We start from the raw sequence: 15184 nt of genomic DNA on the forward strand, positions 1-15184 counted from the left end.
AAATGCTTAAACTTTGTCAGGATTTTTGAATAGAGAAGTTGCCAGTTATTTCAGACAATCATCAATTACGCTCTCCAGATTTAAATGTATAAAGCTAGTTTTAAAAGCCATACTCTTCCTTATATAGTAATTTTGGATTGCCATTTTAGTGACGTTCAAGGATGACTTTGCTGAAGTGAAAAGATTCAGCAGATGATTTATTACAGGAAAAAATGAAGACAAATGTTACAATGCTAATAATGATCAGAGCTGTACAAAATCATAAAAGCATTACTAGCGCAATCTGGAGCACGGGCCAGTTCTCATGTTGCCCAACCCCACACAGCATCTGTGTGTTTTTGCTGACAAAAAGAAGGAAAAAGTATTTGATTCTGTACAGCCAGAGAACACAACGCCGGTATTATTCCATAACAATGAGTCCACATGAAGGAGATATGCTGTGTGAAAAATAAAACTCTGAAATTAAAAGACTTGAGATAAGCCGAGACACACAATTACGGTAATAACAATCTGATTTTGAGAGGCAACATCCATTGCAAGTTCTGCACCAGTCTCACTGACCAGCATAAACTCTGTCAACATACAGAAGAAATTAATATGGGCAACAGTGAAGGGATAGAAAAACCACACACAGAGTATAACTCCTAAAAATGTAAGTTCACCACTGTTCTCAACATTTCCTCAAAAGCACTTACTGACTACAGAAAAAACATGTTTCTGGCTTCCTGCCATGCCTAAAGCCCTACCACAAATCCAAATTCCAGCCGTGCTTTGCATTCTCCTCGCGCCACAGACTACCACAAAACACCAGTTGCCACAGCACAAACACACCTTGTCATTTGAAGATTTCCAAAAGCACAAGTGACATTTACAGATGTAACTCACGTAAAGCTCAGTCCTTAACTGCTATCTGTTCCTTCAGTAATCCTTTCTAAACTGCTGCTGAAGCCTAACTAACATCCAGTTAATTTCTTTCTATAATTCTTTTTGGACATGCTGCTTTAAGTAAATGCTATTGCTGACCATATAAAGGAGGGGGAGGGAAAGGAAATGGGAATAATCTTGCAAAGGAAGAAGTTTTCAACTCAGAGATGACTGGTGTGAAAAATATCTTCTAGTATGGCTCTATGACATAACCTATGCTTGTCTCATCTTACCAATTTCAAAACTTCTAGGAAATGCACTAAGGCAGTTAAGTATAACCCTACTGATATTGCAAGAAAAGACCGATAAAGCCCTACTTCTGTAAGCCAGCTGCTGGAGGAGACTAACCCCCTCATGCTCCTGACTGTCCTCCAAACAGGCACAAGCTCAACATGCTGCTCGCTCTTCCATTACACGTTCAACATGGTGCACAGGAGCAACAAATAAGGGAGTCTGCCATCAGGACAATGTAAGGAAGAAATTCTTCACTGTGAGGGTGGTGAGACACCGGACAGGTTGCCCAGAGAAGTTGTGGATGCCCCCTCCCTGGAAGTGTTCAAGGTCAGGTTGGATGGGGCTTTGAGTTTAGTGGAAGGTGTCCCTGCCCAAGGCAGGGGGGATGGAACTAGATGATCTTTAAGGTCCCTTCCAACCCAAACCATTCTATGAATCTATGACAGGCAGCTTCACACCCATTTGCAAAATGAAAGCAGGCTTAAACATTTGTGTAGGAAAGGAGAAAAACCACCATAAACATAGATGTAGCTACATCCTCAATAAAACCCTTAAACATTCCCTCATGTCATTGCTGCTTAAATGGCAAATTTAGATTTTTCCTGTTGCAAATGAACACTCTTCATTTTAAGCATTTGCTCCTCCTGGCAATTTAACCAAGCACCAACTTTGTGTTAGCATACTGAAAACTATTTCTTGATTAGAACTGACTACTAACAGCTTCCTTCTCTGACAGCTAGAATTCCCAACATCTATACTCTGTGGCTGCTGAGATGCACTCACTGCTCCAGCTTAGAGAGCTGCAACAAAAAACCCCAGAGCTTGAAGTTCATCCACCAACAATGCATCACAGATCTGAAACACATTTCTGACTCCCTCTTCCAATGAGCACCTCCTGTCAATCACAGAGTATCCTGGAATTTCTAAGCTATGATGTTCTTAACATAGAGGTATCTCTAAACATCTAAAAGAAGCATCAAAAACATGTTTTCCTTTTCATTTACTCCATGTAGTAAGTACTGTAAAAACAGTGGAATAAAACATAAAACAAAAATATGCAAATGCTTAAGCTATTAAACTAAATACCAATACGCGGGATTAAACAGCAATCAAATTACAATGGGCATTCTTTAAATGTCAATTCATTCCACAATAGTTTTAAAATTGGTGGGGAAAACCAAGCCCTTTTGCCTGAGGATTTCTAAAGGAATATACACCTACTCACTTTACACATGCCCCAGGTTCAACTAAAAATCTGGCATCACTAAGAGTTAAAACAGTGAGGAACAGTCTGAAAGAGCTTACAATTTCAACAGCTATGTGCTTCTGTAGCACCATGTCCCATTAAAAAAATCCACCATACTCACGTCAATGCCCACAGTGTCAGAGCATGCCAGGACTGTTACTGGGTTTAATCACAGATGATTTACTACAAGCTGAATCAATACTTTGCAACTTGAAAGTAAACAAGTGGAAATTATGTTGAAACAACAAAGGTTTTGGCAGAACCTTTATATGCACTAGGTTGAAAAATAAAATCCTTTAATGGTAACATAATGCAGCATAGGTGAAATGCTTAATTGCAACAATTAGTAGAATGCACTTATGACTGACTCCTCCAATATATTTCCCCTCAAAAACTAAAATTAATAATAGTAACATTTTTTCCATTTAATGTTTAGAAGATTGTAAAGATATTTAAATTTAATTTGTGTTGGGTTTTTCAATGTCTTCTAATTTTGATTGCTAATAAAAGGTGAAATCAAAGTGTTGATACTATCTGAATTAAACTGAAAAGTTTATTCTATAAAAGAAAGTTAACAAATTTGTATCAGAAGATTTGTCAAGCTTCTAAAACAAACCCAGACCCACAGTTACTTATCAAACATTTACAGTGATTTGTTACAGAAAGCCAAGATGTAAAAATGTAAAGTCAAGTGACTTAAATAATTTGTAACTCAAACTGAGCCATATAAAACTATTTTTAAAATATACTCATGTTAATTTTACTTCATTATGGCTTTTCTCTTTTGAAAGAGGGCGCCGGTGTGGTAGTTTACATTTCACATCTATCCAAGCAAAAAGTAATTCTTATCTATCTGACACTTTTGTAGGAAGATACCTTTAACGTTCCTGTCCTACTTTGCTCTAGGAGCCACATATGTGAATGCTTCTCTTAAAGCATGAAGACCATTCGTTATGAACGTTACCAGAGTTGCTTCTACTACTACTAAATCTTTTTCAGAGTGAAAATTACTTGATCTTTTAGTTAATCAGGCTCTCATTTCTTTATGCTGTACGATGGACTATTGATAGCTGTACGATGGACTATTGATAGCTGTACGATGGACTATTGATAGCTGTACAGAGGCCGTTATTTCAAAAATAGGACTCCCAAATCCACAACTGATCAAAGACAAATTTTTCAAAACTTTTAGAAATCTGCCATGTCAAGTCTCAAGCCTTAGGTATCATCTTTAAACAACAGAAGAAAAGCATCGTTGAAATAATTTTGCTTTTTTAATTTATGCAAATTGAAAGACTGGGAGTTGAACTGCCTGCAAGTACCATACCAAGCATTCACTTGCTAATTTCACACCGGAGCTTGTGAAAGGTGCTGACAAGATCTGGCACATGCCCATATCAGCATGGAACTGGTAAGCAGAACAGAGTAGGGCCCTTATCCCTAAACTCCCAGGAAGTTAAACCCTCTGGGAGGAGTCAGCTTGACACACATAGGCCACTAGATCAGCACCAAGTGAGAAACAAGGGATCTTCCAGGAGCAAAAAGATTTGGTTTAACATATGGGAGTTTCTATAATGCTAAGTCAGTTTACTTTAGGCAAGTCTTCTAATAATTAGGATCAGTTTAGAGACACTGTGTAATGCCTTGTTAAAATTAAAGGCTATTACTAGATACCAAAAGTAGACAAGAGGTTTGAGCAATTCCCTCATCACATGCAAGCTTTTCTTTTCAGCTGTTAATCTGCACTTCAACTGAGATGTTCACTGAAGCAAGAACAAGACTGCTATTTATTTGTAAAGCACCTTTCAACAAACATTGAAGTAAAACGTTACCGTTTCTCTAATCAATGTTATGTCCAGATTAATTGTCTGTATTCTAAATCATGTTATAAAAAACCCCTGATATTCATGGATACCATTATACAAGAATTTAAGAGAAAGTGAGACAGAGATATTTTAATCTGTTTTAAAAATCTACATACTGCACTGTTACCATGTCCCAGTTTATTCTGATTGCACTTTGTTTTTCCTTCAAGTCCTGTGTCAATTATCTGGAAATTCTATTTTCATTTACAGAATAAAGCAATATTGTTTGTAAAACAATGAAGCAAACAGACAGACTATGAACCCGCTTGGGCTCAAAGCCTGAGACAGTCAGACTGACCAGGCATTAAAATCAAAAGACTGACAGTATTTAAAATACACAGAAGCCTGCAGAGTACACACTGCAGAATTGCCAAAAGTTAACTGATATACAATGTTCTGTTTTAGAATTCACAATGGTATGTGGCACATGACAAACCAATCCTGACAGCTAGAAAAATCTTCAACAGCTTATTGAAAAAAAAAAAGTTATGCTTCTTCCTTAGAAATTTATGTGCAATACATCCTGTATCATGTGTCCATGACAGCTGCTATTAGGAAAGGAAGTCTTGCAAGTTGCTCAACTCATTCTGAAAGTCTCTGAACAACTGATTGCCAACTCCAGCAAAACTGTTCCTCTTGCAGATAATGCATGTAAAGAAGAGAGTGCACTTAAAGCACCTCCCCTCAGTCTGGTTTGGGTGGGTTTTTTTTCATCACCATCCTTTCAAACCACAACGGAACACACCATAATCAAACAAAACTGCTTGGAAGAGAAACATCTTTTCCTCTACAATTCAAATGTTCAGTAAAAGATTTCATCAGCACTTTCATAAGGAAGGTCAGCCATGGTAAGATGAAGCCTCTCTTAAGGGCCCACACTGTACTTTTGCTAACAAATTACAAACAGACAAGAATTCCTTAAATTCTAAAAACATTAATTTTCCAGCCCAGCAGCATTAAATATGGGTATATTGAGTGCAACGGTTGACCAAAGATAAGTCCTTAGTGGAGAGATGCCTTCTATTTGTGAATCTCCAGGCCTACATCTGTTGCAAATAAGGCTAACAGGATCAATTTTTCCTTATCTAAATCAGCAGAGCAGTCTTATTTCAATCATGCACTCGCTGTGTCGAAAGCTCATCCTATGCACTGTGGTGCATTACTGTAAGAAAATGTACACCAAATTCAGCCAACAGAAACCAGAGTCTTGGAAACACTGGGGTGGGGGTGGGGGGGGAAGAATGAAAACAGAAGAATGAAACAAAACATTACCAGAATTTGTAACTATTTTAATCCTTTAATCATTAAAATCTTCACACCAGCACAATTTTTTTCTTGCATAAGTAGTGTATTTGGGCAATGGTGGACATGTATTTTCACTTCTGAATACTGTGCAGAGATTTATTTATCTATATATATTGAAGTAATGTTCTAAAACATCTGAATAGCTAGTGGTCAGCAAAGTGGAAGCAACACTAAGGAATTAAAAAAATGCACAAGCTGCCTATGCACCAAAAAAGTTTTAAATGAAAGTATTAATACAGTTAGATTAAACTAAGCACTTTCTGACCATCAGCTGAAAATTAGCCTGTATGAACAAATCATTCAAAAGATTGACAAATGACTGTTTGACCTGCTTGAGACAAATAAAAATTCCCATAAACCCAAACTCTTGCCCATCCCTAAAGTAAAAGTATACTGTAAATTCTGCTTTTAAAATCCCAGTCATCTGTAAGAGCAGTCAATATAAAAGAACTAAGGAACTTAATTCTGAATTCTGAGAATGCTTATACTGTATGAACAGATCCAGATACTTCATCAACACAGTCTTAACAAAAGCATAAATGAAACAAAGTAACTTATCTGGAAACCGCAATAGTAAAATAATCCCAAAACAAATTTTCAGATTTTTTTAGCTATATATTTATTTTAGTTGGAAGCAAGTATTCCCTAGTTTTGACTTTACTCTTTACTGCTGAATGATACCCCTCAGAATTTCCTGCAGCTGCTTCTTATTCTAAACTATACACTGCAAAATAATTGGAGTAAATATGTACACCAGTGAAATAAAACCAGAAAGTTTTGTTTCTTGCAGTGTCACCAGTCCTGCAAATGGAAAACATTGCAACACTCCTAAATGCTGAGATCATTCCTACAGAAAAACTGCTCCAAAATGAAAATAACCAAGACTAACAAATTTCCAGAATACACAGATGTAATTTCAGGTCTGTAATTCTGCCCAACCAAACAGTAATGGCAACACACTGAATTCTGCCAAGCTTTTGTTTTCGAGCAGGCTTTAAAGTTTGCCCTACTATAAAAACAAAGCAAATAAAATGTACCAAGATGTAAGGTGGGACAAATATTGTAGCAGAGGGATCTGACACCAAGAGCAGGAGTTCCAGAGAGAGCACACAGACAGGATGTGAACAGCCTATCAGAGACACAGCAGCTTGGGGGAATGTATAAGGGGTAACAGATCTCAGTTCCTGGCTCCTATTGATTTTTAAACTCGGCAAGAGCCAGAGGTTTCTGTCTTGCACTGAGGAAAGATATTATTGACCATCTGACTGACAGCATCTTCCAGCTCTATTTTTTCTCTGGTGTAACTAACCTCTACTTTCAGGGTGAGGGGGGGAAAAGAAAAAAAACCACCAAAAAACAAAACAACACACACTGAACTTGAAATAGCTTTGCCTCAAAATGAGAAGCACTGGAAACTATTAATAGATTACTTTTTAATCCTCTGGTACTGTTTTACCAGTTTTCTTAACAAAATGGATACAGAGATACACTTTGGATGAAATTTACAGAGTAAGCTAACTAAAGTAATGAAAAGTGAGCAAGTTAGTAAGTTTTAAATTCTTCCAGTGAGATCAGGTTAGACAGTGTTACCTTACCATGGGATGGGAGATAACAACTTGATCACATTTTCTGAAAGCAACTGTGACAACTCACAGCAACCTACTAAGACACTGTAAACTGACAGTATCTCAGCCCTTGAGAACTGAATAGCTACTCTGCATTGGTCTCATTTCATGTAAGTCTCTTTACAGAGACACCAATAATTTTAGTCAATATAATTCAATATAAAACTGTCAGAAAAACTTGGGTGACTGAATGAATAATCCATGCCATTCTATTCTAGCAGCAGCAAGTCCAGGATACAGACAGGAACTACGACAGTTTTCTGAATTCTGTTATGGCTAATGCCATAACTGCTGAAAATGCCCTTGGGTCAGGTACAAAGTTACACCAGCGTAACTAACTGCTCCTGTTCACTCAAGAAGTGAGATTAGTGCAAAACCTACTATAACATGCCAAGTTCTACTGCTGCCTGGCCTATGAATTTATTCTGTCAGTACATTAACTGAAAAATCCTGCATGGATGTATTTCAAAACACCAAGTCCGTTTTTTCTTTAATGATAGCTCTAAACTGGTGCAATTTCAAATACAGACAAAGATCAAAAAAAGAATGAACAATTGAGAGAAAGAGAGACAAAAACAGAGAAAGGTCACACCAGGGAAACAAAAATACTCCATCCTGCCAGGAACACTGCCTCTAGCTTCCAGACAGGAAACACTCACTGCCTCCAGAAAAACCATTGGCGTCAGGAAATGGCAGAAGTACCATGAAACTTATCTCACAGCCGAAACTAATGTAGAATGAAAGAAGAACATTAGAAGAGGAACGTAAAGACAAACCAACTAGTCATCAAACATGCACATCTTTGCTTACAAATACACAAGGTGAAAATTTCAATCTTAATGATGATTCTTCAGGGAAAAGAATTTAGTGGAAAGGATTCTTCCAGTTCTGCTGAAAATAAATAAATAAAAAAGACCAGGCTGAAGAGATAGAGCTCATTCAGCACAGACAGGGCAAGAGAAGGGGAATGATCTAGCAGCCTTTACAGACTGACCCCACTAGCATTATAAATAGTGTAAACACTAGTTAAAAAGCACAAAGCAAGAAAAAGCTGAATGCTTGTCATTTATAGTACATCTGATGCTGTACCTATGATAGAAATACAATACATGCCAACAGGAGGAGTTATTCTGCCAGCATAGTTATTCCACCTACAATATCATCATATACTATGCCAAAAAACATGCTGTGTCAGCACACAGCAGGATTTAGCCAGGTTGATGTGAGTTTTTCCAAATGTTTTTCAGACAGCAACGCAGTGTAACTGTAACAGACTGGAAACTAAGCAGAGTTTCTCTATGCAAAAACTGCTGTATCAAATAATGCACCCACTCACGGCTTTAAAGACTTACTCTTGTGAAACTTCCTTGGTCTTCATTGCCTCGTTAACAGCATCCAAGCACAAAGCAGCATAGAGTTTGTGCATTCCCTGCAAACCACTGTGCATTAGCCTTATAGTCCTGCGTGTCAGGCAACACTCTGGATCACACTGTGCTGATGAAACCTTGGCAATGCTGCGACATTCTGGACTGTCAGAATGCTTCACACCAAACTTATAATAATACTCAAAGGTTCCCTGCCGTGCTTAATACATTTAACAACAGAATACAAAGTCAGAAAAAAATGCACAGGTCCTACAATGGTTTTCTTCTGCCAGTTGGAGTGCTGCAGCAGTGCGCTGCACATTCAGGGAGCAACTGCCAGAAAGGAGAAAAGTAAGTGTGGGTCAAGATGTATTTGTGCTATTCCATTTACTCCATGACTTTTAAATTAGCAAGTTACCTTCAACTGCCAGGCCCTACAACACAGGGAGGATTCCTGAAATACAACTCCCCTGCCCTCATGCTTTTGAGGACGGATTACAAAACATTTTTCCCCTAACACTTTCCCCCTCCACACACTCCCCACATCTACACATGCAAACTCACATATTCTTTCTAACATCTCTTTACACTTTGTTGGATGTTACATTTTTCCTCCACACAGCATCATCTTAAACAGCTCTTTCGACACAATTATGGAAACATCCTTAGTTAGGCTGCTTTGTGTGACAGACTGTGACACATCATCCATTTCCAACAATTACAGGCACAAAAGAAAAAAAAAGTGAAGCAAGCATAATGCAATTCTTAGAAAAGCTACTGTGTGTATTTTCTTCATTATTTAGAGCAGCTAAACACTTCTAATTACAGACTCCAAACAAACCTGTGTTATTTTGGGTTCTGAGGTTTTTAAATAGCAACACTGGTAATTATGCCTTCAACTATACACTTTTTAGTAAAACTTTCAAACACCCCAACACCTTAAGTCAGATTTAAAAGCTTCCTAGACCACAGAAACATCATACTTGGTAAACTGAACTAGTGCTGCCTCAGGCCAAGAGTACCTGTTAGCCAAAACCTGAGATATAGTCCTCAAATGTTGGGATGATTTTTTCCTTTAAAAAGGAGAGTAAATAATTTGTAAACACTACAAAAAGCTTCTTGTTTATTTTTTAAGTCAGCTGCAATACTCCAGCTTGACTTTGAATCCTGTCAGAGTGACACCCACGGTTCTGTTCTGATGGCATTAAATATAACTGAGTGTTTGCATCCAGATAAATCTTAGATGAAACAAGTATCTTAAACTGAATAGAACACACACACTTTCATATTTATTTCCAAGTCAAAGATATTTGTTTAATCAGCAAGAGCAAAAGTCAGTCTTCTGTTCATCCTTAAAAACAAAATACCACTTTCTTTAGCAGATCATAAATTCACACAGTATCTTTAAGTGCTCGCTTTCTTTCTACTTACAAGTTAACCATTATGAATTTCAAATTGCAGTAGATTATTACTGATTTATTTTCTTTTTGCTTATCTAAACGTAGTGTTAACACTGGAAAAAAATTCCCTGAGCACTACATATAGTTTGCTTCTGAAAAATATCTTCACTTGGAACACCAGCAAAGAACTGTTACTGTAATCCCAGTTTAAAGAGCCAAAAGCAGTATCCTGCAAGCCAAGAGTGTCAGGCACAAATATTTACAAAATAATCTGTAATAAACAAATAGAACAATATATAGTTTGTCAAGCACATTTTCTGCTCACAGGATATACACTGAGTAGCATGCTACAAACACCATTCACAGCGATTCCCACCCCCCGGCTCCGAACTCTGCTTCAATTCCAACATGCCATTATCCACACCAACCAGAGCGACTGAATGTGCGCAATGCAAAACCTCACCCTGACTTTGCTGACGTCAAAGTTTTCTTGCCAACAGATGCTTTTGAAGTAGTTACATAGCACAATGGAGACAATGTAACTCAGAGGATGGATTCCTGAATCAGAAAACAAATGCAGAAGAGCAGGAAGAGGGGGAGGACAAATTCCAATTTTTCAGTCCAAGACTACAGCTGTGTCAGGCACAGTCTCTCCATGTGACTGGCTTGTTTTCCATGCTTCAGGTAAGTTCTCTTTATCAGCCAGGGCCAGGAAGGGAACTAAGCAGTGGCAGTAAGAGCCCAAGAGGTCAGCTGAAGCACCAGCTAAGCAGTGGCCAGAGAGCAGGGAAGGCAGAGGCACAGCCTGCTGTCCTGTTCATGTTCTCCCAGCAGGTCACAGCAGCTCAGCAGGAAAGCAGCGCAAGCCCTCAGCTAGCACACCTTGTCCCTTCGGCCACACAGCCTGACCCAGACAGAGTAAGGGCAGACAGCAATGCATTTGTCTTCCTTTCCATCTCCAAAAGCAAAACAGATGCCTCGTGTAAGGAACAGCTGAATTATTCTAAAAGCAGAAACTGGAGCCAAAGCTAACAGTTTGTATACTCTGCAGATCACTTAAGACTAAGGGATTCCTGAAACTGCCTGCAGACACCGTGTCGGTGATGGTGGCAGAATACCTCACACTGGCTACTTGGGGAATGAACAATAATACTAAAAAGATCTCAAAAATTAACTCAAAAGCCTCCTCTATTCACTCAGTTTTTTTACAGCTACCAGGGGTCACCTCTGCTCCAATCCAACACCAATACATCCTGAATTTTTACTTGGAATGGTAGTATTCACTCTCAGCAAGCCACACACAGACGAAGCCACATTCACAAGTGTGACGTCTCACGTCACAGACCCTCAAACATGCGCCTGTATGCAAAAGGACATTTGCAGTCACCTCACTGCACAAGGATCTTGTGAGCCATCTTCACACCTTACTCTCAGCTACCCCAATACATTTATAATGAAAGGCTCCTCACTTCTATCAGAGCTTCTGCCTGACATATAGCAAGTGCCACATGAAACAGAAGAACCTTACAGAGGACAGCAGTAGCTGAAACAGATTTGAAACGTGGATTTTACAAACCTGCACACAAACATTCAAGGATAATGACACTTAGCTTCCACAGCCACTGACAACATTCTTGACTCAGTTCTTGCATGAAAATCAGCTCCTGGGAGAAAAATGAGCACCTGACAGAGAAACCAGACAAACCAGAGATGATGTTGACATTTGAACAGAAACCAAACCCAAAGAGCTTCAAGTTTCATATTCACAAAGGGCCATGTCTGCCTCCAGATAACCTGGTAACACTATCAAACATTACCTGGAATTAACTGTAGTTTACCAAGAGATCCCGTTCCAACTCAGTGGACTGTGATCTGGACAAATCTGTATTTGTGTTTGCCCTGTCCCAGCAAGACTGGATCAATACAAAATACCTGGACACGATGCCAGTTGCTCTGGAAAGTCCAGTTGTCGCAGCTTCCTTCCCCTCAGCTGGAAGAATTACTACACAGGTATAAATCCGAGGCTCATCTCAACCCAGACCTTTCCTCTGGCTATTGAAACATATTCAAAAAACACAGTATGTTTTCTCAGGAGGATGGCGGGGAGGAAACAGCCAGGGTAAACAAACTCAAAACTATTTAAGGTTTCAAGAATGGAGTATTTATCACCTTCTCCATTCTGCAGGCAGCACAGAACTGTCTACATCGAAGGTGAAACACATCTGCGCAAGAGATTAATTTTTTCCCCAAGTCTGCTTTATAACACAGTACGAAAGTTCCATAGAATGAATAAATATCCTTGATGACTGTTTTGAATTTGATTTGAAGTGTACTTCTCTAACCTTGTTACGCTGCAATATGCATGTGGTTTCCTTGCTACAGCTGGCATGAGACAAAAATTAATCATACACTCTACTAGTGCCAAAACAGAAACTAAAACAGGCCCAATCACTGTTACTGAGGAATGGAAGTCCTCTGCAAAAACCTCAGTTGCATATCTGTTTCCATTGTAGGATTAAGTTTTTCAGTGATTTTGAAATTTAACAACTTTACTTGAAAAATAAAACATATCAAATGTCTAAAAGTTCTAGTAGTGGGACATTTTATCAGATTGTTTTAACAGAGATAAGTTGTTAATAGGAATTTTTATTATTTAATATATATTTAGAAGCTTCAAGTCTGATTGAAAAGAGTAGATACTTCCACAAATTTTATTTACTTTGCAAAAAATCGCAAGTTTTTTACATTTCTAGTATATTAAGTCTATTTTCAGTAAGGAGGGTTTATAGACTGTTCTCTAACCAATTACTTAACACTACATTAAAAAAATAAAAAAACTCAAACTGAAAAGTTATTCAGAAAATAATTCCGAAGTCCTTTTAGCTGCTCTTTCCTTTTTTTCCCTCAAGTTTTTTCCTGCTCACATCTTTTAAGTTCACCATTATCAATAAAGGCATCCACGACAATTCCCTCTGTCCTTATTTCTGACCTTTTTCATGTGCAATCCCACTGTTCAGCACTCATCCTCAAATCGTTCTACCAACTGAAAGCTATCAAATACTGGATTGAAGGAACATAAATGACTCCTCACTCTTTTAAAGTTGTGTGTAACTACAGAAATACTCTGCTGCAAACTTTAAGCCAGTATTATTAAAGAATCCTCCTTAGAAGAGCAAAACTTGTCACCCAGCAAAAGAAAATCGTCGCCTTGTCTATATCAGAGTTGTATAACTGAGAGCTGTGCAATTGAATTTAAGGCAGCAGAAAGGCTAAGGCACATTCAAAAGGACTATAACATCAAAACAGGTAGAGAATATGAATAATAAATGCAAATAAACTAGAACAACAGTCTGCCAAGTCAACTCTCATGTCATAACACTATGTCCAAAAAGGAATTGTTTCGAATCACAAGACTTTCATTATTTACTTATGTGAGCAAGCCTTAACTCAAATTGAAATGTATGCCAAGTGCAGCCTTTTTAAATAACTGCTGGTCAGGCTGACATTGTTCCATACTGCGAAGATAAAAGTTACATTCAAAAAAATACTGCTGTGTTTAAATTTTGATTTAACTGGAGTAGTTTATATCTGCCCACGCTTCCCCATTAGGTTACAGCAGCTTCAGCTACATTTGTGGCTTTTCAATGGAACAGCAAAGAGTTTGCGTCAGAAACAAGTTATCAAAACTTAACAGCCTCCCCTGTCTGGGTACAATCCCTCTCCTTTCTAGTTAATGTCCTCCAAATGTCCAGTCACAGAGCCACCTCTGGAACCACAATCCTAGAGAGGATTGTGCTGCTGAGACAGAAGTGGGGAGAAGAAAAGGAGAAGGAAAAAATATGAAATGAGTGGAATGAAAGATAAGCTACCAGAGAAGTCACAAGTCTCTACAACTAGTACACTGATGTAATATTGTTTGTACACTAATTTCACCTCCCCAATAACAATGTGGCATACAAATCACTGAGAAGGGGGGAAAAGGGGGGACGATGTGACACAAATTGTTCTCCAGACACTAAGGGGCAGAAAAAAAAAAGTACAGGTTTTTAGAAGTTACCCTTTTTTCCTTACATACTCTCTTAGCCTGGTGTAACATAGTTGTGTAAGTGACATCTTCTACTCACTCCTTAAGTTTAGCTTGATAACAAAAGAAGGACATGAACATACAAGTTTGTATCACAAAGACAAGTTTGTATTTTGACAAATAGGATTCCTACTTTAACCTTCTACCTTAATAAGGACACCTTTTCTAATCCTTTTACATTTGTCCAGAGTATCAAGATACACCAAGAAATTGAGCTACAAGTCTTTTTCTAGCAACTAGGACAATAAAATTTTTGTCTTAAGATGTTTTTCATGTAGAATCAAGTATTTCCCATTGTGTACTTAACTATAAAAGACCAATACAGCCACGCCATACCTGGCAGGAACTGCATAGCAAGGCTACCGTAATCACATCACAAGTGGAAATGTGGTTAATTGGAAACACAATCTTAACCTTTTTCTACCCCCCAGAAAGTCCTTGCCCCACTGAATACGTTATCTGCTTCTGACATACAACAGAAGCACACAAAGCTACACTAAGAACTCTTTGGACATTTAACACTGCACACTTGAGTGCTCAAAAGTTAATGATACCAGAACGGAGGCTGTCCCTAAAACTAAATTCAGCATCCCCCGTTCATCCACTTGATTGTGTAGTTGGTGCACTGGAAGGCAATACAAACGCTGGTTCAGTCTCAGCATATATGATGGCTGCATGTGAGTATCTGATCCTTGTCCCCACTTCCAGGGACATCGGGCCATCTCTTCCCCTGTCCACAAGAGAGATCCAACTGCCAGGGTGCTGTAGGCAGATGCATAGATTAAGTGGAGTCAGTTGCTTCCCACCCAAGCAGCTCGTTGCTTACTACAGGGACAAGTTACAAGTACAGCACCATGTAGCTGAACTCTAGTAAGAGAAGATGGAAGACTACTGCTGTTTGGATCCCACCTAGTGCTCTAGCAGCCATTTCCAGGTCTTGAGGAACAGGGCACCAAGCCAGAGGGAAGTATCCTAAAGGCTGAGTCTGGCTTCTGAACTTCCTGTAGGATCACACAGACATACTGATTTTTCTGGATCTGGCCTCATTCCATGGATGGCTGTTTCTCATTTCCCTATTAAATGAGGCCCCCATACCTTACGTATTTACAACATTATATAACACAGAATTCACAAATA

General features: G+C 38.5%; 1 protein-coding gene across 9 annotated transcripts in view; it reads right to left on the reverse strand.

Moving 5' to 3' along the window:
- Positions 1-15184, reverse strand: part of RNF19A (ring finger protein 19A, RBR E3 ubiquitin protein ligase) — a 63075-nt gene that overhangs the window by 27203 nt on the left and 20688 nt on the right. For 2 of the 9 annotated variants that reach the window (XM_074885447.1, XM_074885457.1), the window contains exon 3: positions 11540-11646. The exons of the other annotated variants lie outside the window; for them this stretch is intronic. The gene's annotated coding sequence lies outside the window, so the exon portion shown is untranslated. The remainder of the gene's footprint in view (positions 1-11539; positions 11647-15184) is intronic. 9 annotated transcript variants of the gene reach the window in all.

Source organism: Strix uralensis, chromosome 1, assembly GCF_047716275.1.
Source record: "Strix uralensis isolate ZFMK-TIS-50842 chromosome 1, bStrUra1, whole genome shotgun sequence".
NCBI lineage: Eukaryota > Metazoa > Chordata > Aves > Strigiformes > Strigidae > Strix > Strix uralensis.